A 27,245-nucleotide genomic window follows, 5' to 3' on the forward strand; every position below is an offset into this window, starting at 1 on the left:
CAGAATCTGTGCATCCTGCAACTGTTGACACTGCACATGAAGAACAAGTGGTTCAAATTTCAAAATGGCACCACCATTCGCTTCCTTTAGGGCTACAATCACGTCATCTTTCACGCACAGTTTGTGTGTAACCAGTAGCCAGCAACGATTTTGTTTCTGAACCTCAAAACCATTTATACCCCCGTCTAGGAGAAGGATGCAGCCAGCGCAGGAACTGGTGGTGAAAAACTGTTCTCGCCCAGTCAAGGGCTGCACAAGCTCTACCACATCCTCGTCCACACTGCCTTTCCGGCTGAGGCCCACTTTGCTCAGACACTTGCACCTTCCATCTCTTGAATGCTGCACTACTATCCATGCAAGGAGGGAGTTAGGGTCTGCACTTTCACATTAGCCTCGCCTTTCCCTGGGGGCAGCCATATTGAAGCCAGTGGTGGCCAGAAATGTCCAAACTCTAGAGGATCTGAGTAGACATTTCTCAAAAGAAGATGTACATGCCAATAAAAATGTGAAAAGATACTTCAAAACTGGGATGGGGGAAGAACATGAAAAGATGCTCAATATCATTAGTCATTAGAAAAATGCAAATCAAACCACAATGAGATACCACTTTCCACCCAATAGGCTAGCTATAATCAAAAATACACATGATAATAAGTGTTGTGACGATGTGGAGAAATTGAGACCCTTATACATTGTTGGTGGGAATGTAAAATGGTGCAGCTGCTTTGGAAAACAATTTGGTAGTTGCTCAAAATGTTAAACATATAGTTACCATATGATCCAGCAATTCCACTCCTAGGTATATACCCAAGAGAAATGAAAACATAAGTCTGCACAAAAACTTGTATGTGAATGTTCATTGCAACATTATTCATAATAGCCAAAAAGTGAAAATAACCTTGTATTTGTTTCCTAAGGCTGCAGTAACAAATCACCACAAACTGGGTGGCTAAAAACAACAGAAATTTATTCTCTCACAGTTCTGGAAGCCATAAGTCTGAAATCAAAGTGCTGGTAGGGCTGTGCTCCCTCTGAAGTTTCTAGGGCAGAATCCTTCCTTGCCTCTTTCAGTTTTTGGTGTCTCCAGTGGTTCCTTGGCTTATTGTGACCCCATCAATCCAATCTCTGCCTTGATCTTTACATGTCTCCTCCTTCTCTCTCTCTCTCCTCTATGTGTCTCTTATAAGGATATTTGTCACTGGATTTAGGGCCCACTAGGATGATCTCATCTTGAGATCCCTAACTTAATTACATCTGCAAAGAACCTTTTTCCAAATAAGGTCATGTTCACAGGTTTCAGGGGTTAAGGGATGGACATATCTTTTTGGAGGCCACCATTCAACCCTCTACAAACCCAAAGGTCCATCAACTGATGATGAGTAAACAAATATGGTTCATCCATACAATGGAATATATTTTGGTGATAAAATGTACTGACACATGCTACAGCATGGATTAACCTTGAAAACATTATACTCAGGGAAAGAAGCCAAAGGCCACATGTGGTGCAATTCCATTTAAACAAAATGTCGCGAATAGGCAAATCAATAGAAACAGAAAGTAGATCGGTGGTTGCACAGGGTTGTTGGAGCCTTAGACAGGCTGGGGAGCAACTGCTAATGGGTATAGGGTTTCTTTTTGGCAGAATGAAAATGTTCTAAAATTATATTATGGTAATGATTGCACAACTCTGTGAATATGCTAAAAACCATTGAATTGTGCATTTTAAATGGGTGAATTGTATGGTATGTGAATTATAATCTCAATGAAACGGTTAAAAGTGAGGAATTAAAAAATGAATGTAATGAATTGAAATACATGACATATGCTAAAAATCCATAGGCTCGTAATGATTTTTTTAAAAAGCTCTTTGGTCATCTTTAGACAATATTGGTGAATAAAGGTAAGGAATCAAGCACTTATTCTGCCTTTCTTATATGAACTGTACTTCAGGGTATCCAAACAGTTGATAAAAGAAAGTTCTTTATTACAGAAAAATTCCCACTAATAAAGGCAGAAGAAATGACAATTAGAATCTCACAAATTTGTAAGCCCTAATGAAATAATGGATCAAGGCAATGTTTTCCATCAGGTGAAAGGCTGATGGAAACTTTAAAAGAGGGACTAACATCACCAGAATCTGATGATTAATCTTAGCATCACTAAAAATGGGACAGCCAGACGTTACAGGCCTCCTGATATGGTGCAAAAGGAAGTACACAGTACTACTTACAAAATATTTTTTTTTAATTGAAGTATAGTTGATTTACAATGTTGTGTGTTTCAGGTGTACAGCAAAGTGATTCACATACATTTTTTTTCCAGATTCGTTTTCCTTATAGGTTATTACAAAATATTGAGTGTAGTTTCCTGTGCTGTACAGTAGGCCCTTTTTGGTTACCTATTTTATACATAGTAGTGTGCATATGCTAATCCCAAACTCCTAATTTATCCCTCCCTCACCCTTTCCCCTTTGGTAACCATAAGCTTGTTTCCTATGTCTGTGGGTCTATTCCTGTTTTGTATATAAGTTCATTTATTAGAACATTCTCTAACACCATACAAAAAAATAAACTCAAAATGGATTAAAGACCTAAATATAAGACTGGATACTATGAAGTATTCTTGCCAGTAAAATCAAACCTGAATTTGATCAAGCCTGTAAATCTAACTGCCACTTTATAGGAAACACAGGGTTTAAAGGAACATATTAAATGACACTGGAGACATGGATACAATCAGCCAAATACTGACTGTGGGAAATTTGCCAGGGCAGATGTGTCCATTTTTTTCTGCAAACAAATAGCGAGAATATAAGAGGAAGGAGTAACCTATCAAAAAGACTTGAGATATATTAACCACATGCAGTGAGGGACCTTGTCTGGTTCCTCGTTTGAAGAAACCAACTATTAAAACAAATAACTATGAGATAATGTGGAAGATTTTGAACACTGACTGGATATAAATGATATTTTTAAACTGTCAATATTTTTTAGTTGTGATAAGGGTTATGCTTGGGGAAAAAGTTTTTATCTTTTAGAGATACATACTTAAATATTTACAGATGAGAAGACATAATGTCTGGGACTTGCTTTAAGATAATCTCATGGTGGGGTGAAAAAAGTAGTTGGGAATGTAGATGAAACAATATTGGTCATCTGTTCGTAATCGTTGAAACCACGTGATGGGTACATGGTGGTCCTACTAGTATAGGATCATACACTGTCCTACTAGTATATATGTTTGGAAATGTTCCAGAGTAAAAAGGGGTGTTTTAAGTGTTCTTTGGAACATTGAGTTGAGGCTTGAGTATGTTTTTTCCATATAAATCCATATGTTTTTTGCCTAGTAAAGTTTATGGGAATTCCTTTTTGCCTAATCTGACGAAAGCAGATCATTTGGACGGCAGAGGCATGCTTTGAAATTGCATCTGCTGTTTATTTTTTTTTTTAATTGAAGTATAGTTGATTTACAATGTTGTGTTGTGTTTCTGGTATACAGCAAAGTGATTCGGTTGTATATATATGTGTGTGTGTGTGTGTGTGTGTGTGTGTGTGTGTGTGTGTACACATATTCATTTTCGTATTCTTTTCCATTATGGTTTATTGCAAGCCTGGGTTTGAGTTCTGGCACCAGTATTCACTAACTTTGTCAGATACTTAACATTTCTGAAGCTCAAAGCTCAATTTCTTCACTGGTCAAGCAGGCATCACAATAATAGCTCTCACCTGGGGCTGTCTGGGGGCTTAAATAAGATAGAGAATACAAAGCACTCAGCACTTGGCACAGTGCCTGGCCGTGCTCCATAAATATTAGGGGCAGCTAATGCTTAATTGTTTCAGTTATCTATTGTGGGTTCACTTGGCTCAGCTGGGAGCTTCTTCTACTCTGTCTGCTGTCAGCTGGGACTACAGTCATCTGGTGGTTGAACTGGGCTGGAACAACCAAGACGGCTCACACAGATGGCCGGCAGTTGATGTCAACCATTGGCTGAGAGCTCAGCTAGGGCTGTTGTCCACAACATCTACGCATGGCCTCTCCATGTCACTTGGGCTTCTCACTTAATGGTGGGGGAAGTGCCCAAGAGCAAAGTGGAAGCTGCCAGTTCTCAGGGCCTGCAACTGGCACAGGGTCACTTCTGCCACATTCTGTTGGTTAAAGAGTGGCAAGCCCTGTTCAGACACAATGGTAGGGGAAATAAACTCTCTTAATGCGGACGGGGCAAAGAATGTGTAGCCCTCTTTAATCCACCACCAAGTGTACCTGTTTCCTCAGTACTTGGTCCATAGATAAAAATATAGATTCCAAGAATCACACCAAAAAAAGTACTCATATATGTCTCTAGAAGGTAATTAGACCACACTGGCTGATGTTTTTCTTGCTTCTCAGCAGACTAAGCCAGGGTCTGGGAAATTGGAGGGGCTAGGCAGCCGCTAGGCCCTCACCCCTGAGAGGAGAAACCAGGGCAGGACCAAGTCTTCACTGCAGAAACACCCTGGCATGAGTCAGTGGTTCTCAAAAATAATTTATGAGACCAAATTAGGTCATCTATTTTTAATTTTTATGGTTATTAATTTGACAAATTGTAATTCAATACTGTTCTCCCAGGCAATAATTCTGAAGACTTGAGGAAATATTAGCATTCCCTTCCAAGGTATTCTTTCCTTAATTCTTTAGTTCCAAGGCATAACAGCTTTCCACATGTTTCTTCTCTTACCCTTTGATCAACAATTGCTGACTCTCATGTATTCTCTGATATTAGCTAAAACACTGTCCAGGAGAGGTGTGTGTTTGTTTTCATTTACTGCACATTATACAAACACAAAGTCTGGGTAAGAAATATTTCCTAGAGCTAAAAAATGCAAAGTTAGTGGCAAGCTTGGGCAATGTGAATTTTACCTAAAGAGTTTTGCTTCTAATTGGAACATTTACAGTAAACAAATGATTGATAAAGACACTCAGTCGCCTCTATAAACAAGGAAGCGGGGAAGCCAGCCATGCTGAACATTGTGTTTATTTTCCACTGGAAGAGGATGTAAGCTGCTAATCACAAGCATGCCACCGTTTAATTTCTATACAAGACCCCTTCCTGGCTTTCTATAAAGCAAAAAACTGATGGCAGTTTTGCTCACTAAATTTCTTTGTGCAGAATTGTTAAGTGCTATTAATTTTAGCATAGCTTATCAAAAAACAAATGACCAAACAAACAAACCAAAAGGCCTTAAAAAAAAAAAAAACGCTTAGGTGCTTCTAAGCTTGGATTCATTTTGCTGTTGAAAAGATCTCAGCTGACAGCTGTGATATAAATGCATGGAGAAGGAAATAAATACTGGCTCTTTGACCATGACCTGGAAGTTATGTCAGAAGAGTCTGGCATTTTATCAATTGGCCACAAAGCAAATGTGGGAGGGAGGGGATGGAGAGGATGGAATGGCCACATATTTCTGGCCCTATCTGAAGTTCTGAGCACATCAGAGCATACAGCTAGAGGCTCAGAATCATTGTGATGATACACAAGTGGGTGAAATCATTTCCTTAGAAATGAACTGTCCTTGTCTAAGCTAAGACCCTTGCTGACATATTTGAGAAGATTTCTGACTTGAGACTCTTTCTGACTTATTTAAGACTCTTTCTGACTTATTTAAGCCCTTCCTGACTTGTTTCAGACTCTGTCTGATGAATTAGATACCCTTCCTGATTTGTATGGGACCCTTCCTAACTTGTTCAAGACTCTTCCTGACATGTTTGAGACCATCCCTAACTTGTTTCAGACCTGTCTTTCCATGTCAGAGCTTTCTGACATATTTGAGATAGTTCCTGACTTGATTGAGATACCTCCTGATGGACTTGAGACCCATCCTGATGTATTTCAGACTAGCCCTGAGGACTTTGACATGCTTCCTGATACATTTGAGACAATCCCCAACATATTTAAGACTCTTCCTGTCTGTCTGAGATCCTTCCCAACATATCTAAAACTTTGACAACTTGGAGACCCATGCTGATTTGTTTGAGACTCTTCCAGACTTGTTCGAGAACTTTCCTGGTGTGTTTAAGACCACTCCTGATGTGTTGAGACTCTTCCTCTCTGTTTTAGACTCACATGTTTAAAACTCTTCTGGACTATTTTAGATGCTTCCTAACTCGTTTGAGATGATACCTGCCATGTTGGAGACCCCACCTGACATATTTCAGACCCTCCTGACGTGTTTGAGACCCTTCGTGACTTGTTTGACAGCCTTTGTCACTATGTGAGAAACTTCTTGACATGCTTGAGACTCTTCCTAAGATGTTTGAGCCCCTGCCTGATTTGAGAAGATTCCTCATGTATTTCATCCTCTTCCGGACATGTTTCAGATCCTTCGCTACTTGTTGGAGACTTCCTGACATTTTAGAGAATTAGGTTGATTATTTGAAACTCTCTCTTTCTGTTTGTGACCCTTCCAAAAATATTTGAGACACTTATTGACTTGTTGAGACTCTTCCTGACTGAGACCCTTCCTGAGGTAATGAAAACGCTTCCTGAGATCTTCCTGCCATGTTTGAGACTCTTCCTGGCTTGTTTGAGAACATTCATGACACATTTGAGACCCCTGCATATATCTGACCCCTTCCTGGCTTGCTTGAAACTGTTTCTGACTGTTTGAATCTCTTCTTGACACTTTTTGAGGTGTCAGAGATAACTTGCTTGAGATTGTACCTAAAATATTTGAGACCCTTCCTGACCTGTTTTGACAGTCTTTATGACTATGTGGCACCATTCCTAAGTTGTTTTAGTTTCTTTCTGATGTGTATTAGATTCTTCTTGTCTATTTGAGACTCTTCATGACTTACTATCAATGCCTACTGAGTATGAGATCCTTCCTGACATATTTGAGACCCTTTTTGACTTAATTGAGACCATTTCTGACATGTTTGAGACCCTCTCTGACTTAATGAGACGCTTCCTAAGAGGTTTGAGAAGTTTTCTATTTGAGACTCTGCCTTTTAATTTGAGACGCTTCCAGATGTATTTAGGACTATTCCTGAAATGTTTCCAACTTCTCCTGGTGTGTTTGAGACCCCTCCTGACTACGTTAAGACTGTTCCTGACTTGTTTTGAGCTACTTCCTGACATATTTGAGCCCCTTCCTAACATGTTTGAAACTCTTCTTGACTGTTTGAGCCACTTCCTGTCATGCTTGAGACCCTTGCTGATGTATGTGAACAATTCCTGCATGGTTGAGACCTTTTATGACACACTTGAGACACTTCCTAACCTACTTGAGACTTTTCCTGACGTCTTGAAAGACTCCTTGATTTATTTGAAACCCTTCCTGACATATTTGAGACTCATCCTAACTTGTTTGAAATTCTTTTTGATATTTTTGAGACTCTATTGGACACCCTTCTGTATGTATTTTAAACTCTACCTGAGGAATCTGAGACCCCTTCTGACCAGTTTAAGACCCTTCCCTATTTTTCTGAGACTCTTCCTGATATATTTGAAAACCTTTCTGACTTGTTTGAAACTCTTGCTGAGCTGTTTGAGACCATTCCCAAAGTACCTGAGACTCTTCCTGGTTCTGAGATCCTTACTAATGTACTTAAAACTCTTCCTGATTACAATCAGATACTGACTTTTGGGGAAACAACTTTCCAACATATTTGAGACCCTGCCTGCCTGTTTGAGAAACACCCTTACAAGTATGAGGCCCTGCTTGACATTTCTGAGACCCTTTTGGACTATTGGAGACTCTTTCTGATGACTTTGGCATCCTGCTTCGCTTGTTTCACAGCCTTTCTGACCCTTGGAAAGCCTCCCAGACATGTTTGAGACCCTTCCTGACTAGTTGCGATCCTTGCTGAGGTACATGAGAATTTTCCTGACATATTTAAGGCTATTACTAACCTGTTTGAGTCTTTTCCTGATACATTTGAGACTCCCTCTCAGGTTGAGATGTTTTCTATTTAACACTGTCCAGACTTGTTTGAGACTGATGTATTTGAGACCCTTCCTAATGGCTTTGAAACATGTTTTAAAATCTTCCTCAGTGTTTGAGCTCTTTAGTGATGTATTTGAACCATTCTTGTATGGTGGAGACCCTTGCTGAGATATTGGAGGCATTTCCAGCCTTATTTACAATCCTTCCTGGGGATTCCCTGGTGGTCCAGTGAATAGGACTCCGAGCTTCCATTGCCAGGGGCCTGGGTTCGATCCCTGGTCAGGGAACTAAGATCCCACAAGCTGTGTGGCATGGCCAAAAAAAAACCAATAATGAAAATAAATAAATAAATAAAATCCTTCCTAACATATTTGAGACTCTTCTCAAAGTACTGAGAAACTTCTTGATGTATTTTAAACCCTTCCTGAGATATTTGAAATTCATCCTGACTCATTTGAGACCCTTCCTGACAAGTTTTTTGTCTTCTTTTTTTTTTTTTTGGCCACGCTTCGTGGCTTGTGGGATCTTAGTTCCCCAACCAGGTATTGGACCCGGGCCCCGGCAGTGAAAGCACCGAGTTCTAACCACTGGACTGCCAGGGAATTCCCCTTCCTGACCATTTTTAAATCCTTTCTTAATCGTTTGAGACCATTCCTGAAGTATTTGAGATTCTTCCTGTCTCTGAGACCCTTCCTGGTGAATGTAAAACTTTTCCTGACTACCTTCAGATAGACTCTTCTTGTCTGTTTAAGACACTCCCGGGGACTTCCTTGTTGGTCCAGTGGTTAAGAATCCACCTTCCAATGCAGGGGACATTGGTTCGATCCCTGGTCCAGGAACTAAGATCCCACATGCCACGGGTCAACTAAGCCCGCACGCCGCAACTACTGAGCCCATGTGCTCTTGAGCCCACACACTCTGGAGACCACGCACCACAACTAGAGAGAAGCCTACGCACTGCAACAGACAGCCCGTGTGCCACAACTAAGACCCGCCACAGCCAAAAATAAATAAATAAATAAATAATTTTAAAAGTGTTATTTAAAAAAAGACACTCTCTCACAAGTTTGAGACTCTACCTTACTACGTGAGCCTTCTTGACAGGATGAGACCTCTCTTGATTTGTTCGACAGCATTTCTGACAGATTGAGACCCTTCTGACATATTTGAGATGTTTCCTGAGAAAATTCCTTACATATTTAAGACTTTTCCAGACAGTGTGATCCTTTGTGACTAGCTTAAGATGTTACCTGCCATGTTTGAGACCCCTCCTCACCTGCTGGAGACTCTTCCTGAGGTGTTAGAGATTCTCCTTGTATTTGAGATTCTTCTTCTCAGGGTAAGATACTTCCTAATATATTCAAGACCCTTACTGAGTTGTGTCAGAGCTTCCTGATGCATTTGAGACTCTTCTCTCTGTTTGAGACCAGTCCTGACACACTTAAGAACCTTTCTGACCTACTTAAAACTCTTGCTGAAATGTCTGAGGCACATCATGACTTGCTTGAGAAATGTACAGACACGTTTGAGACCCTTATTGTTTTTTTTGAGACCCTTTATCTCTGTCAAAACCCTCATTGATGTCTTTAGACCTCTTCCTAATGACTTTGAGATGCTTCCAGAATTGTTTGAGAAGATTCCTGATGTATTTGAGACTTTTTTTCTGTTTGTGACACTTCCTGACATGTTTGAGTCCCTTCTTAACATGTTTCTTACTCCTCCTGATGTAGTTGGGATTCTTCCTGATGTATCTGAGGCCCTCCTTGACTTTTGAGACCATTCTTAACACGGTGACACTCGTTTGTATGTGACACACTTCTTTTCTGTTTGCAACCTTTACTGGATTATTAATAACTCTCCTTAACTACATTGAGAAACTTCTTGACTGGTTTGAGATATTTTGTCATGTACTTGAGACTCTTCCTCTCTGCTTCAAATACTTCCTGACAAGTTTAAGACTCCTCCATACATGTTTGAGACCCTTCATGCTGTATTTAAGAACCTTCCTTGGGCTTCCCTGGTGGCGCAGTGGTTAAGAATCCACCTGCCAATGCAGGGGACACAGGTTCGAGCCCTGGTCCGGGAAGATCCCACATGCCGTGGAGCAACTAAGCCTGCATGCCACAACTACTGAGCCTGCATGCCACAACTACTGAAGCCCGCGCGCCTAGAGCCCATGCTCCACAACAAGAAGCCACTACAATAAGAAACCCACACACCGCAACAAAGAGTAGTCCCTGCTCGCTGCAGCGAAGACCCAACGCAGCCAAAAATAAATAAATAAATTTATAAATTAAAAAAAAAGAACCTTCCTTGTGTATTTAAGACTCCTCCTGAAAAGTTTGAGAGTCACCATGACTTGTTTAAGATTCTCCAGGACATATTTGAGAACTTCTCTGACATGCTTGACACACTTCTCCTACTGAGACCCTTACTGAAATCTTTGAGCCCTTCTGGATATGCTTGAGACCCTTCCTTTTTGTCTGAGACCCTTTCTGACAAAATTAAAGCTCTTCCTGACTACTTTGAATCCTTGTGGTCCAATTTGAGAGAACTGATGTGTTTCAGACTTTTCCTCTTTCTTGGCAACACTTCCTGTCTTGTCTGAGACACATCCTAACAACCTTGAGACTCACCCTGATGTATTTGATATCTCTACTGTATTTAGTTTCCTAGGGCTGCTGTAAAAAAAAAAAAAAAAAAAAAAAAAAAAACCCACAAACTGGGTGTCTTAAAACAACAGAAAGTAATTCCCTCACGGTTCAGGCCAGAGGTCTGAAATCAAGGTATCAGCAGGATTGATTCCTTCTGGAGGTTCTGAGGGAGAATCTGTCCCATGCCTCTCTCCTAGCTTCTGGTGGTTGTTGGTACTTCTTGGCATTCCTTGGCTTGTGGACATATCACTCAAATCCCTGCCTCCGCCTTCTTATGGCATTCACTTCCCTATGTGTCTTCACATGGCCTTCCTATAAGGACAGCAATCATTGAATTTAGGGCCCATCCTAATCCAGTATGGCCTCGTCTTAACTAATTACATCTGCAAAGATTCTATTTCCAAATAAGGTCACATCCTGAGGTTCCAGGTGTACATGAATGGGGGGCGGGGGGAGGGGGGGGGTGCATCATTCAACACAGGTGCATCTACTAACATATTTGAGATTCTTCCCAACTGTTTGAGACCCTTCAAGACATATTGCAAACTGTCGGATGAATTTGAGACACTTCCTGATTTGTTTGAGATGCTTCCTGATTTTTTGAGAATTTTTCTAATGTATTTGAAGCCCTTTCTAACTTGCTTGCAAGTCTTCCTGTTTGAGACTCTTCTTGACATGTCTGAGATTGTTCCTGCCATATCTACTACTCTTATTGACATATTTGTGAATCTTCCCAATTTATTTGAGATATTTCCTGACTGAGAGTGTGCCTGGCATATTTGAGTCTTCTGTCTCTTTGAGAGTATTCCTGATGGATTTAAGAAGCTTCCTACCTATTTAACACTCTTTCTGACATGTTTGAGAAGACTTCATGAATTTTTTGAGACTCTTCCAGATGTATATGAGACTTTTTCTGATGTTCTTCAGTCCCTTCTCAACTTGGTTGAGATCTTTCCTGACATGTTCAAAACATCTGAGATGTATTTGAGACACTTCCTGCTCTTTGAAACACCTTACTGACTTATTTCTAGTTTGTCCTTGCTATTTTGAGAACCTTCCTGACTTATCTGAGATGCTTCCTGATGTATTTGAGACACTTCTTCTCCGTTCTGGCTACTTCCTGACAAGTTTGAGAGTCTTCCTGGAGTATTTGAGACACTTCTTGCTATATTTGAGAACCTACCCTCATGTATTTAAGATTTCCTGACATACTTGAGAGCCTTCAAGACTTGTTTAAGATTCTCCGTGACATATTAGACACCTTGCTTAAGACCCTTCTCAACTTATTTGAAACTTTACCTGACATATTTGAGATCCTTCTGGAGGTATTTGGGTTTCTTTCTCTTTCTCTCAGTTTGGGATGTTTACTGACTTGTTTTACAAGTTCTTCTTGACTACTTTGAGAACCTTCCAGACTTGAGGAGATTCCTGATGTATTATTTGAGACTCTTTCCCTCTGTTTGCAACACTTCCTGATATGCTTGCTGCTCTACCTGATGATTAGATTCCTCCTGATATACTTGACATTCTTCACCCTCTCAGTTGTATCTGAGACACTTCCTTTCTGTTTGAGACCCTTACTGACTTATCTATAACTCTTCTTAACTACTTTGAGAATGTTTCTGACTTGTTTAAGATGCTTCCGCATGTATTTGAGAATCTTCCTCTCTGCTCTAGAAACTTCTTGACATATTTAAAGCCCTTCCTGACATGTTTGAGACGCCTTCTCATGTGTTTCAGACCCCCCTTGCCATATCTGAGAACATTTCTCATGTATGTAAGACTCCTCTAGACGTGTTTGGGAGCCTTCATGGCTTGTTTGAGACTCTGGTATATTTGAGACCTTTTCTGATATGCTTGAGATGCTTCTCGAATTGTTTGAGTCTCTTTCTGAAATGTTTGAGACCCTTCCAGGTTTATTTTAGAGTCTTCTCTCTGTTTGAGACCCTTACTAACAAAAGCTCTTCTTGACAGCTTTGCAATCCTTCCAGTCAGGTTTGAGAGGATTTGCAACGTATTTCAAATGCTTCCTCTCTCTCTCTCTCTCTCTCTCTGCAACACTTCCCATCGTGTTTGAGACACTTCCTGGTATTTGAGACTCTTCCTGACTGTGATTTTTTTTCCGACATGTTTGAAACTCTTCCAAAGGTTTTTAATATTCCTCCTGATGATTTTGAGGCCCTACCTGATGTATTTGAAACGCTTTCTGATCTGCAAATGACTCTGTTGAATTGTTTAAGACCCTTTCTGACATGTATGAAGTTATTCCTAGAGTATCTGAGACTTTTCCTGTCTGTGTGAGACCCATCTTGACTTGGAGACACTTCCCGCCATGTGTGAGAGTACTTTGAAACTGTTTCTAACTTAAGATGATTCTTGATGTGTTTGAGACATTTCCTCTCTGTCTGTGACCCTTCCTGACTTGTTTGAGACACTTCCTGACATATTTGACACCCCTCCTAATGAATTTGAGACCCTTCCTGACAAGGTTGAGACTCTCCCTGACTTATATGAGACCCTTCCTGATTTTTGACACATCCTGAAATATTTAAAGCCTTCTCTGACTTGCTTGCAACTCTTCCTGACTCTTTGAGACCTTTCCTGACATGTTTGAGACCACTCCTGACATATTTACTCCTCTTCCTGATGTATTTGAGACATTCCTTGAATTTGAGACTGGTTTTGACATCTTTGAGATTCTTCTTGTCTCTTTGAGACCATTCCTAATGGATTTGAGAACATTCTGTACTTATTTAAGACTCTTCCTCCCATGTTTAAGACCCTTCATAATGTGTGTGAGACTCTTCCTTACACGTATGACTTGGTTGACATGCTTCCCAACTCAGAATCCCTTAGTGAAATGTTTAAGACCCTTCCAGAAGTATTCAAGACACTTATTGACGCTCACTGACAAATGTAATGTTCTTCACGACTACTTTGAGATCCTTTCAGTCTGGTTTGAGAGGATTCATGATGCATTTCAGCTCCTTCCTCTCTCTTGACACTTCCTGTCATGTTCGAGACACATCTTGTCATGTTTGAGACTCTTCCTGATGATAGTGAGCGCCCCCCGCCCCCTGATGTATTTGAAACCCTTTCAGACATGCATGACTCCTTTTCATGTACTTGGGACCCTCCCTTCCTAACAGGTATGTGAAGTATTTGAGACTCTTCCTCTCTGAGACACATCCTGGCTTGTTGGAGATGCTTCCTGAGATGTCTGAGACTTCCGGACTTGTTTGAGACTCTTCCTCATATGTTGGAGACTGTTCCTGACACACTTGCTATTCTTTCTGATATATTTGAAAATCTTCTTGCTGTCTTTGAGACATTTCCTGACTGTTTGAGACCATTCATGACATATTTGAGACTCTTCCTGTCCCTTTGTAATCATTCCTGACAGATTTGAGAACGTTCCTTCCCTATTTGAGATTCTTCCTGATGTATCTGAGATTCTTCATAACATTTTTGAAACTCTTCCTGACATTTATGAAATCTTTTCTAACTTGCTTGAGACTTTTCCCAACTTGTTTGAGAATCTTCCTGACATGCTTAAGACTCACAAATGAATTTGAGACACTTCCTTCGGTTCAGTAAACATTACTGACTTATTTACGGTCCATCCTTACCACCTTGAGAACATTCCTCACTTATTTGAGATGCTTCCTTATGTATTTGAGACTTTTCCTCTCTGTTCTGGACTGTTCCTGAGAAGTTTAAGACTCTTCCTCTCATGTGTGAGGCTCTTCCTCACATATTTGAGAACCTTCCTGACATATTTAAATCCCTTCCTGACATGTTTTAGAGCATCCATGATTTCTTCGAGACTCTTCCTGATATATTAGGAACAATTTTTCTACTTGCTTGAAACCTTTCCTGACAAGTTTGAGACTCTTCTGGAGGTATTTAGATATTTTTCTCTCTGTCTGAGACCTTTATTTACTTGTTTGACTTGTTTGAGAAGATTCCTGATGCATGTGAGACCTTTCCCCTCTGCTTGCGACACTCCTAATATGTTTGAGAAACTTCCTGACATGTGTGCTACTCTTCCTGATGTATTTGAAATTCTTCCTAATTCATCTGAGACACTTCCTGATATGTTGATTCTCTGGGTTGTATCAGAGACACTCCATTTCTGTTTGAGACTCTTACTGACTTATTCATAACACTTCCTTACTACTTTGAGAATCTTCCAGTCTGGTTTAAGAGGATTTGTGATATATTTCAGATCCTTCCTCTCTCTTTGTGACACTTCTTGTCATATTTGAAACACATCTTGATATGATGAGACTCTTCCTGACCATTTGAGATGTGCCTGCTATGTTTGAAACCCTTACAAAGTTGAGGCTCTTCCTGACTGTTTGAGACTCTTTCTGACATTCCTGAGACTCTTCATGACATGTTTGAGACCTATATTTATTTATTTGAGACTCTTCCTGACAAGTTTGAGACTTCTTGACATACTGTGACTTTTCCCAACTATTGGAGACTGTTGCTCTCAGTTTGAGACACTTACTGACCTATTTGAAACTCTTCCTAAGGACTTTGAAAGTGTTCCTTACTTGTTTGAGATGATTTGTGATGGTTGAGACATTGTCTCTCTAATGTGACTCTTTCTGACGTGTTTGAGACTCTTCCTGACAGACTTGAGACACTTCCTAATGTATGATTCTCTTCCTAATTTGCTGGCCTGTTTAGGACCATTAGAGACATATTTTACACTCTGCCTGACAAATTTGAGACCCTTCCTTACCAGTGTCAGACCCTTCCTGACTTGTTTGAGTTGACTACTGTGTTAGATATTCCTTTTGACTATTTGAGTCTCTTCCTGCCTGGGTAAGATGACTCCTGATATATTTGAGACCCTCCCTAACTTATTGTTACCTTTCCTAACTACTTGAGACCTTTCTCATGAAATTTTAAGATCCTTACTCACTTTTTGAGAACCTTCTTAACAGATTTGATACCTTTCTTGATTATATGATACCTTTCCTTCGGGTTTGAGACCTTCTGTGATGTATTTAAGATGTTTATCTCAGTTTGAAGCCCTTCCTGACATATTTTGAAGTCTTCCTATGTTGAGACCACTACTGACTTGTTTGAGATGATTTCTGATGTATTTGAGACACCTCCTCTCTCTCTGAGAGCATTTATGATACATTCGCCGCACTTCCTGATGTATTTAAACCCTTCCTATATGATTGAGACCCTTCTTGTCTTGTCTATGACCCTTCCTGAGGTAATTAAAACTCTTCCTTACCATATGACCCAGCAATTCGACTCCTAGGTATATATTCCCTGCAGAATAAGAACTGATGTTCATACAAAACTTGTACTCAAATATTCATAGGATCATTATTCATAATAGCCAAAAAGGAGAAACAACCCAAATATCTATCAACTGATGAATAAATAAAATGTGATATATCCATACAATGGAATATTATTCAGCCATAAAAGGGAATGAAGTACTGATACATACTACAGCACAGACGGATCTTGAAAATATTACACTAAGGGAAAGAAAACAGGAAAAAAGGTCACATGTTATATGATTCCATTTATATGAAATGTCAAAATAGGAAAATCCATAGAGGCAGAAAGTAGATTTGTCATTGTCACTGGCTGGGGGTAGGGAGGAACAGTGAGGGACTGCTAATGGGTATAGGGTTTGTTTTTAGAGTGATGAAAATTCTGGAATTAGATAGTGGTGATGGTTGCACAACCTTGTATACACACTAAAACCCACTAAATTATATACTTCAAAAGGGTGAATTTTACTGTATGTGAATTATATATCAACAAGAAACTCTGTTACAAAAACAAAAAACTCTTCCTGATGACTTTCAATTTTGAGATAATTCTTGATGTATTTAAGACCTGTTCTGACTTTTTAAGACCTTTAAGAACATGTTTGAGACATGAAGACATGGAGACCTTTCCTGATGTGCTTTTTTTTTTTTAAGATTATAAATGGTTTTATTTTTCTCCAGCTTTATTTAGATACACTTGACATATAACATTGTGTAACTTTAAGGTGTACTATGTGATTATTTGATACACATGTATATTGTGAAATGATTACCACAATAAGGTTAGTTAACACCTCCATTACCTGACATAATTACCTTTTCTCGGTGTGTGGTGAGAACATTTAAGATTTACTCTCTCAGCAACTTTCAAGTATATAATAAACTACTGTTAAATATACTCACCATGCTATACATTAGATCCCCAGAACTTATTCATCTTATAACTTGTAAGCTTATACCCTTTGATCAACATATCCCATTTCTTCCAACACCATCACCATCCCCCCCACAGCAGCCCCTGGCAACCACCATTCTACTCTCTGTTTCTATGAGTTCAGCCTTGTTAGATTCCATATATAAGTGAGATAGATCAGTCAGCATTTGTCTTTTTTTTTTTTAGAAGATTTTTTTTTAACCTTTTTAAATTAATTATTTATTTATTTTTGGCTGTGTTGGGTCTTCGTTTTTGTGTGAGGGCTTTCTCTAGTTGCAGCAAGCGGGGGCCACTCTTCATCGCAGTGCGTGGGCCTCTCACTATCGCAGCCTCTCTTGTTGCGGAGCACAGGCTCCAGACGCGCAGGCTCAGTAGTTGTGGCTCACGGGCCCAGTTGCTCCGCGGCATGTGGGATCCTCCCAGACCAGGGCCCGAACCCGTGTCCCCTGCATTGGCAGGCAGACTCTCAACCACTGCGCCACCAAGGAAGCCCCCAGCATTTGTCTTTATTTGACTTATTTCACTTAGCATAAAGCCCTCAAGGTCCATCCAGGTTGTCACAAATGGGAGGATTTCCTGCCTTTTTATGGCTGAATAATATTCCTGTGTGTGTATGTATGTATCACATTTTCTTCACCCATTCATCAGCCAATGGGCATTTAGGTTATTTCCATGTATTTGGCTGTTGTTAATAATGTTGCATTGAACGTGGAGATGCAGCTATCTATTTCAGATCCTGATTTCATTTCCTTTGGATATACACCCGGAAATGGGATTGCTAGATCATATGATAATTCTATTTTTAGTTTTTTTATTTTAATTAAAATTTTTAATTTTTTGTTTTCCAAATGGCTGCACCAATTTACATCCCCACCAATGTGACAGTGCTCTTTTTTCTACATCCTTGCCAACACTTATCTCTTTTTTTAAAAATATTTATTTATTTATTTTTATTTGGTTGCATGGGGTCTTAGTTGCAGCAGGCGGGCTCCTTAGCTGCGGCACGTGGGCTCCTTAGTTGCGGCACATGGGCTCCTTAGTTGTGGCATGCGAACTCTTAGTTGCAGCATGCATGGGATCTAGTTCCCTGACCAGGGATCAAACCAGGGCCCCCTGCATTGGGAGTGCAGAGTCTTATCCACTGCGCCACCAGGGAAGTCCCAACACTTGTTATCGCTTATCTTTTTGATTATAGCCACTCTAACAAGTATGAGGTGATAGCTCACTGTGGTTTTGATCTGCATTTCCCTGATGATTAGTGACATTGAGCACCTTTTCATGACCTGTTGGCCATTTGTATGTCTTCTTTGGGAAAATGCCTTTTCAGGCCCTTTAACCATTTTTAATTGGAATATTTGGGGGATTTTTTTGCTATTGAGTTATATGAGTGCCTTATATATTTTGGATATAAGCCTATCATCAGATATAAGGTCTGCAAATATTTTCTCTCATTCCATAGGTTGTCTTTTCATTTTGTTTATTGTTTCTTTTGCTGTGTAAAAGCTTTTTAGGTTGCTGTAGTCCCACTCATTTATTTTTGCTTTTGTTGCGTGTGCTTTTGGTGTCATATAAAAAAATCACTGCCAACACTAATGTTAAGGAGTTTTTCCCCTATGTTTTCCTCTGGGGGTTTTATGGGTTCAGGTCTTATATTTAAGTCTTTAATCAATTTCAAGTTAATTTTTGTGAGTGATGTAACATAGGGATCCATTTCATTATCTTACATGTGAATATCCAGTTTTCCCAATACTATTTATTGAAAAAACTATCCTTTCCCCATTGAGTATTCTTGGTCCCCTTGTCAAATATTAGTTGACAGTATGTGCATGGTTTTATTTCTGGGCTCTCAGTTCTGTTCCATTGGTCTGTGTGTCTGTTTTGATGCCACTAGTATACTGTTTTTATAACTATAGCTTTGTAATATACTTTGAAATCAGGAAGTATGATGCCTCCAGCTTTGTGCTTCTTTCTCAAAAGTGCTTTGGCTATTCACAGCCTTTTGTACTTCCACATGAATTTTAGGATTGTTTTCCTATTTCTGTGAAAAATGCCATTGGAATTTTGATAGGGATTGCACTGAATATATAGATGGCTTTGAGTAGTATGGCCATTTTAATGACATTAATTCTTCCAATCCATGAACACAGGATATCTTTCCATTTATTTGTGTCTTTTCAATTTCTTTCATCAAAGTCTTATAATTTTCACTATACACATCTTTCACTTCCTTGGTTAAAATTCTGCCTAATTTTTCCTATTATTTTTTATGCTATTATTAATGGGATTGTTTTCTTTTTCAGATATTTCATTGTTAGCGTATAGAAACACAACTGATTTTTGTATGTTGATTTTGTATCCTACAAGTTTTCTGAATCTATTGATTAGTTCCAGCAGTTTTTTGGTGGAGTCTTTAGGATTTTCTATGTATAAGATCGTATCATCTGCAAACAAAAACAATTTTATTTCTTTTTGTTTATATGTAAGTTTCAGGTGTACAACATTATAATATACACTACAAAGTGATCACCCCCAAAAGTCTAGTAACTATCCATCCCCATATAATTGACTCCCTTCACCCTTTTCGCCCACCCCCAACACCCTTCCTCTGTGGTAACCACCAAGCTGTTCTCTGTATCTGTGAGTTTGCCTTTGTTTTGTTTTGTTTTGTTTAGATTCCACATATAAGTGAAATCATATGTATTGGTCTTTTTCTTTCTGACTTATTTCACTTAGCATAATACCCTCAAGGTCCATCCATGTTGTCACAAATGGCAACATATTCTTTTTTATGGCTGAGTAGTATTCTATTGGATATACACACCCCATCTTCTTTATCCATTCTTCTGTCAATGGACACTTATGTTGTTTCCATATCTTGGCTATTGTAAATAATGCTGCAATGAACATAGGGGTGCCTATATCTTTTCAAATTAGTGTTTTCATATTCTTGAGATAATTACCCAGAAGTGGAATAGCTGGATCATATGGTAGTTCCATAGTTCTATTCTTAATTTTTTGAAACATCTCCATACAGTTTTCCATATTGGCTGCACCAATTTACAATCCCCCCCCCCAACAGTGTACAAGGGTTCCCTTTTCTCCACATGCTCTCCAACACTTGTTATTTCTTGTCTTATTGATAATAACCATTCTAATAGGTGTGGGGTGATATCTTATTGTGGTTTTGATGTGCATTTCCCTAATAATTAGTGATGTTGAACATCTTTTCATGTGCCTGTTGGCCATCTGTATGTCTTCTATAGAAAAATGTCTATTCATATATCTGCCCATTTTTTAATTGAATTATTCTTTGTTGTTCAGTTGTATGAGTTATTTATATATTGCTAGTAACCCCTTATTGGATTTGCAAATATCTTCTCCCATTCAGTAGGTTGCCTTTTTGTTTTGATAATAGTTTCCTTCACTGTGCAAAAGGTTTGTAGTTTGACATAGTCCCATTTGTTTATTTTTGTATTTGTTTCCTTTGCCTTTGGAGTCAAATCCACAAAAACATCACTAAGACCAATGTCAGTGAGATTATTGCCTATGTTTTCTTCTAGGAATTTTATGGTTTCAGGTCCTACATGCATGTCTTTAATCCACTTTGTGTTCACATTTGTGTATTGTGTAGGATAGTGGTCTAGATTCATACTTTTACATGTGGCTGTTCAGTCTTCCCAGCACCATTTTTTTTTTAATATTTATTTATTTGGTTGTGCCAGGTCTTAGTTGCGGCAGGTGGGCTCCTTAGTTGTGGCTCACCAGCTCCACAGTTGCAGCATGCTGCAGCATGTGAATATGAACTCTTAGTTGTGGCATGCATGTGGGATCTAGTTCCCTGACCAGGGATCAAACCTGGGCCCCCTGCATTGGGAGCACAGAGTCCTATCCACTGCACCACCAGGGAAGTCCCCCAGCACCATTTATTGAAGAGACTTTCCTTTCTCCACTGTATGTTCTTTGCTCTTTTGTCATAAACTAATTGTCCATACATGTGTGGGTTTATTTCTGGGCTTTCAATTCTGTTCCATTGATCTGTGTGTCTGTTTTTGTGCCAGTACCATACTGTTTTGATTACTATAGATTTATAGTATAGTTTGAAATCAGGGACCATGATACCTCTAGCTTCATTCTTCTTTCTCAAGGTTGTTTTAGCTATTCACAATCTTTTGTGATTCCATACAAATTTTAGAATTATTTGTTCTAGTTCTGTGAAATTTGCCATTGGAATTTTGATAGGGATTGCACTCAATCTGTGGATTGTTTTGGGTAATACTGACCTTTTAATGATATTAATTCTTCCAATACATGAGCACAGAATATATTTCCATTTATTTCTGTCTTCTTCAATTTCTTTCATCAGTGTCTTACAGTTTTCAGTGTACCGGTCTTTCACCTCCTTGGTAAATTTATTCCTAGGTATTTTATTCTTTTTGATGCAACTGTAAATGTGATTGTTTTCTTAATTTCTCTTTCATAGAAATGCCACAGATTTCTGTATATTTTGTAACCTGTGACTTTGCTTAATTCACTCCTTAGTTCTAACAGTTTTTTGGTAGTCTTTAGGATTTTTCTATATATAGTATCCTGTCACCTGCAAATAGTAACAGTTTTAATTCATCCTTTTTGATTTGGATGCCTTTTATTTCTTCTTGCCTAATTGCTGTGGCTAGGATTTCCAACACTATGTTGAATAAAAGTGGCAAGAGTGGGCACTCCTGTCTTGTTCCTGATCATAAAAGGAAAGTTTTCAACCTTTCACCACTGATTATGACGTTAGCTGTGGGCTTGTCATGTATGTCCTTTATTAAGTTGAAGTACATTCCTTCTATACATAATTTATTGAGAGTTTTATCATGAAAGGATGTTGAATTGTTATCAAATGCTTTTTCTGCATCTATTGAGATGTTCATGTTATTTTTATCCTTCATTCTATCAACGTGGTACACCATATTAATTGATTTGTGTATGTTAAACCATACCTACATCCCAGGGACAAATCCCACTTGATCATGATGTATGATCATTTTACTGTTCTGCTGAATTCAGTTTGCTAGTACTTTGTTGAGAAATTTTGCATCTATATTCACCAGGGATATTTGCCTGTAGTTTTCTTTTCTTGTAGTATCCTTAGCTGGCTTGGTATGAGGGTAATGCTGGCCTCATAAAATGAGTTTGGAAGTGTTTGCTCCTCTTCAATTTTTTGGAAGAGTTTAAGAAGGACTGGTATCAATTTTTCTTTATATATTTGATACAATTCACCAGTGAAACCATCTGGTCCTGGGCTTTTCTTTGTTGGGAGGTTTTTGATTACTGATTCAATCTCCTTGCTCATTATTGGTCTGTTCATATTTTCTATTTCTTCATTACCCGGTCTTGATAGGTTCTACGTTTCTAGGAATTTTTCCATTTCTTCTAGGTCATCCAATTTTTTACTGTATAATTGTTCATAATAGTCCTTATTATCCTTTGTATTTTTGTGATATTAGTTGTAATGTCTTCTATTTCTGACTTTACTTATTTGAGTCTTCTTTTTTGCTTGGTTAGTCTAGATAAAGGTTTGTCGATTTTGTTTATCTTTTCAAAAAAACAGCTCTTAGGGACATCCCTGGTGGCGCAGTGGTTAAGAATCTGCCTGCCAATGCAGGGGGCACGGGTTCGTGCCCTGGTCCGGGAAGATTCCACATGCCATGGAGCAACTAAGCCCATGCACCACAACTACTGAGCCTGCACTCTAGAGCCCACGAGCCACAACTACTGAAGGCCAGGTGCTTAGAGCCCATGCTTCACAACAAGAGAAGCCACCGCAATGAGAAGCATGCATACCACAATGAAGAGTAGCCCCTGCTCTCCACAACTAGAGAAAGCCCGCGCGCAGCAACAAAGACCCAAAGCAGCCCAAAAATTAATTAATTAATTAATTAATTTTTGAAAACAGCTCTTAGTTTTGTTGATCTTTTCTATTTTTTTTCTGGTCTCTATTTCACTTGTTCCTTTTCTGGTCTTTGTTTTTTCCTTCCTTCTGCTAACTTTGGGCTAGCTTGCTCTTCTTCTTCTAGTTGAGGTGTAAAATTGGTTTGTTTATGTGAGATCTTTCTTTTTTCTTAATGTAGGTCTTTATAAACTTCCCACTTAGAATTTCTTTTGTTGCATCCCATGAGATTTGGCATGTTGTGCTTTCATTTTTGTTTGTTTCAAGATTTTTTTAAATTTCCCTTTTGATTTCTTCTTTGGCTCACTGGTTGTTCAAGAGTGTGTTGTTTAATTTCCACATATTTGTGAATTTTCCCAGGAGGGGCAGAACTTCAGTATTTATCATTCCACCCTCTAGGTACCTGTTGCAGAGGCTAAGTTCCAGGTGAGCATGGTTGAGCAGTCATGGGCTCCTGTCTTCCACACAGTCCCCACTCCTTGGGTGGAAGATCTACTTCAGGTGCAGTACACTGAGAATACTGGGGCATTGATCACTCTTTTCCCAGCTTGTTCATGGGGCAAAGGTTTCATGAAGGAAGAGGCAAACTGAGAAGACCAGAGGCTACCACCCCCTCCTCAGTGCCCAGCTCCTAAAGCAGGTGTATCACTTAGAAAGAAGCTGCCACTGTTCCTGCCCCAGCTATGAGCCATGGCTTAGAAATTTTGCCCAAAGGGAGAGGCAGGGCATAAAACAGTGCTCTGGAGCTCTTTCCAAAGGAACTTTATTTGAAACATAATGTAGGGAACTTCAAGCCTAAGGATACTATCAAAAACAATGGAGGAAAGATGGAAAGCAATTAGGAGGAGACTGATCCTTTCATTAGCGATATAAACTAAATCACAGGCCAGCTAGTTTACAGGGAGAACCAGGGAAAGTGACAGCTAGAATAGCCTTCCTAGGGTCAGAAAAACCCTCAAACACTACCCCTCCAAAGTAGTCTGAATTTAAAGAGTTCATTCTGTGGGGCAATTTATGCCCCAGGGCATTGTTGAAAGCAATAGAGCAATCAGCCAGCAATTAGTGGAGTTTAACAGCTGGGTGTGATCAGGGAAAGAGAGTCAAGAGAGCCCTGCTAAAACTACTTTCATCCCAGGCTGATTGCTCATGCCCAAGACTTTGCCCTCTGAGGAGCAATATCAGAGGTTTAACACTGAAGGGGAAATCGACTTCACTAAAATAATCCAGCCAGTCACTAAGCAAATAAACAAACAAACAACAATAACTAGCCCCAGGGCAAGGGAATCAGTGCCCAGAGTTGCTATAACACATTATATAAAATGTCCAGTTTTCAACAAAAATTACAAGACATGAAAATAAACAGGAACGTATGATTCATACACAGGGAAAAAATCAGGCACCAGAAACTGCCTGTGAGAGCAATCAGATGTCAGATTTAATAGAACCAAGACATCAAAGTAGCCATTATAAATATATTCAAAGAACTAAAGGAAATCTTGCTTAAAGAAGGAAAGGAAGGTATGATGACTGTGATAGACTGAATGTTTGGTTCCCCTCAAAAATCATATGTTGAAATCTAATCCCCGATGTTACGGTATTTGGAGGCAGAGCCTTTGGGAGATAATTAGATCATGAGGGTGGAGCCCTTAAGAGTGGGATTACTGTCCTTATAAAAGAGACCCCAGTTATAAAGCAGAAACTAACACACGATTGTAAAGCAATTATACTCCAATAAAGATGTTTAAAAAAAAAAAAGAGAGAGACCCCAGAGAGATCCCTTGCCCCTTCTGCCTTTTGAGGAAACAATGAAAACATAGCTGTCTATGAACCAGGAAGCAGGCCCTTACCAAATATGCCACCACCTTGATCTTGGACTTCCCAGTCTCCAGAACTGTGAGAAATAAATGTTTGTTGTTTAAGCCACCCAGTCTGTGGTATTTTTGTTATAGCAGCCCTAATCAACTAAGAGAATAACCATGTCTTATCAAGTGGGGAATAGCAATAAAGAGATAGAAGTTATATATTTAAAAAAAAACCAAAATGCAAATTCTGGAGTTGGAAATACAATAACTGAGACTTTCGGTTTCTGGTTCTACATGTAAGAAGTTTGGAAGTTGCCACTCTGTCCTAAAAGCAAGTGAAAAGCTGAACAGACTGAAAAAGCAACAGCTCTTCTTGGATCTGTAAGAGGGGAGAACATAGAGCAAATCACTGCCCCAAAGATTGAAGAGATAGACAAGTGAACACAGGGAGTCACAGCTTACTTGAACAGAGACTCACAAGTGGAAACAACCATAGGAACCACTGCAAGGGTGGAAAAACCTGAACTATAATTGACAAATTGCTGGAGGCTCACTGTGCAACTCTGAAAGCTAAAAACTCCATGGGGACCCAATTAAGGGGGCCTCCACGATATTGTGAGATTTACCTCCAGAACTCAACCAATTTCCCACAGTTAATATTGGAGAAAAATCCCCTCATGCTTGTGGGGAGGGGGAGAGGAAAGGAAGCATTTTGAAATACACTACTATACTCTGTTCTTCTTAACAAGGTCTGCCCTCATGAGAAACTAGTTAACCAGAGCCTAACCTGCTGCGGTATTATCAGAGCCTAGCTGACCTAGGGGGAAGGGAAATAACAAACTACAGCCCATTCTAGCCATCCTGCCCTAACTATGGGAGAAGAAAAAAACACAAACTCTTATGAAGTTCACAGTCCAGAGGCACAGTGTCACTAAAAGACTGAGATCTAATCACAGGACAGTACAATGCTTCCCTTCCCCCGACACCTCACCACCACAATACTAAGGCCTGTTTACAGCAGTTTCTTTTACCCAGTACACCATGTCTGGCTATTAAGAAAAAATTACAAGGCATACCAGAAGGCAAAAAACACACTTTGAAGTGAGAGTAAGCCTCAGAACCAGACATGGAAGGAATGTTGGAATTATCAGACCAGGAATTTAAAACAACTATGATTAAATACTAAGTGCCATAATAGATAAAGTAGACAGCATGTAAAAACAGATGGGCAATGTAAGCAGAGAGATAAGAATCCTAAGAAAGAGCCATAAAGAAATTCTAGAGATTTAAAACACTGTAACAGAAATGAAGAATGCCTTTAATGGGCTTATTAGTATACTGGACATGGCTGAGTAAAGAATCTCTGAGCTAGAGGATACATCAATAGAATCCTCAAAAACTGAAAGCAAAAAGAACAAAGTCCAAAAAAAAAAAAAAAAGAAAGAAAGAAAAGAATATCCAAGGTCTGTGGGACAACTAAATAAAAGTATAACATAGGCATAATGAGAATACCATAAGGAGAAGAAAGAGAAAAAGGAATAGAAGAAATATTTCAAACAATAATGACTGAGAATTTCCCCCAAATCAAGGTCAAACACCAAACCACAGATACAGGAAGCTCAGGGAACACAAAGCAGGATAAATTACAATAAAACTACACTTAGGCATATCATTTTCAAACTACAGAAAATCAAAGATAAAGAAAAAACCTGAAAGAAGTCAGAGGTTAAAAAAAAACAAAAACAACAAAAACCCACAACACCTTACCTATAGAGGAGCAAAGATAAGAATTACATCTAACTACTCCTCAGAAACCATGCAAACAAGAAGAGAATGAAATGAAACATTTAAAGTGTTGAGAGGAAAAAAACATCAACCTAGAATTCTGTACCCTGCAAAATTAACCTTCAAAGGTAAAGGAGAAATAGACTTTCTCAGACAAACAAAAATTGAGAGAATTTGTTGCCCGTAGACCTGCCTTGCAAGAAATGTTAAAGGATGTTCTTTTGAGAGAAGGAAAATAATATAGGGCAGAAACTCAATCTACATAAAGTAAGGAAAAATATCAAAGAAGGAATAAGTGAAGGTAAAATTAAAACTTTTCTTTTTCTTATACTTAATTGATCTAACAGACAACAGTTTGTTCAAAATAATACCAATGTATTTGATTATATATGCTTAATGTATATATCATATATATAGATATATGCTTATGTATGCTTAGATATTAGTGAAATGAATGACAGCAATGATACAAGGGATGGGAGGAAGGAATTAGGATTATTTTGTTACTATAACCTCACACTACCCATGAAGTGGTATAGTGCTATTTGAAAGTGGACTTGGTTTAACTATAATTGTATATTGCAAACTCCAGGGCAACCACTAAAAAAGTTTAAAAAGAATTGTGACTGATATGTTGTGAAAGGAAAGAAAATGAAATTATAAAAAATGCTCAATTAAAACCAAAAAGGGAAGAAAAAAGTGGAAGACAAAAATAGGAACAAAGAGCCACAAATAGAAAATAGTAATGAATATGGTAGATGTTAATCCAACTATATCAATAATCATTTTGAATGTCAATTGTCTAAATGCACCAATTAAAAGACAAAGAATGTCAGAGTGGATCAAAAACCAAGACCCAACTATATGTTGTCTACATGAAACCCACTTTAACTATAAAGAC

The 27,245-nt window shown here is 38.9% G+C and overlaps 1 long non-coding RNA gene and 1 pseudogene across 3 annotated transcripts in view; both read right to left on the reverse strand.

Annotated features, from left to right (window-relative positions):
• LOC309621189 overlaps positions 1-27,245 on the reverse strand; it is a 185,862-nt gene that overhangs the window by 123,500 nt on the left and 35,117 nt on the right. The window lies entirely within an intron of this gene.
• Positions 1-27,245, reverse strand: part of LOC309620310 (tRNA wybutosine-synthesizing protein 3 homolog) — a 29,973-nt pseudogene that overhangs the window by 1,871 nt on the left and 857 nt on the right. Inside the window, exon 1 of the transcript XR_014249877.1 lies at positions 1-27,245. This exon is cut by the window's right edge and continues 857 nt beyond it. The product of XR_014249877.1 is annotated as a tRNA wybutosine-synthesizing protein 3 homolog (transcript).

This window comes from Balaenoptera borealis (assembly GCF_965194805.1).
Source record: "Balaenoptera borealis genome assembly, chromosome: X".
Classification (NCBI taxonomy): Eukaryota; Metazoa; Chordata; class Mammalia; order Artiodactyla; family Balaenopteridae; genus Balaenoptera; species Balaenoptera borealis.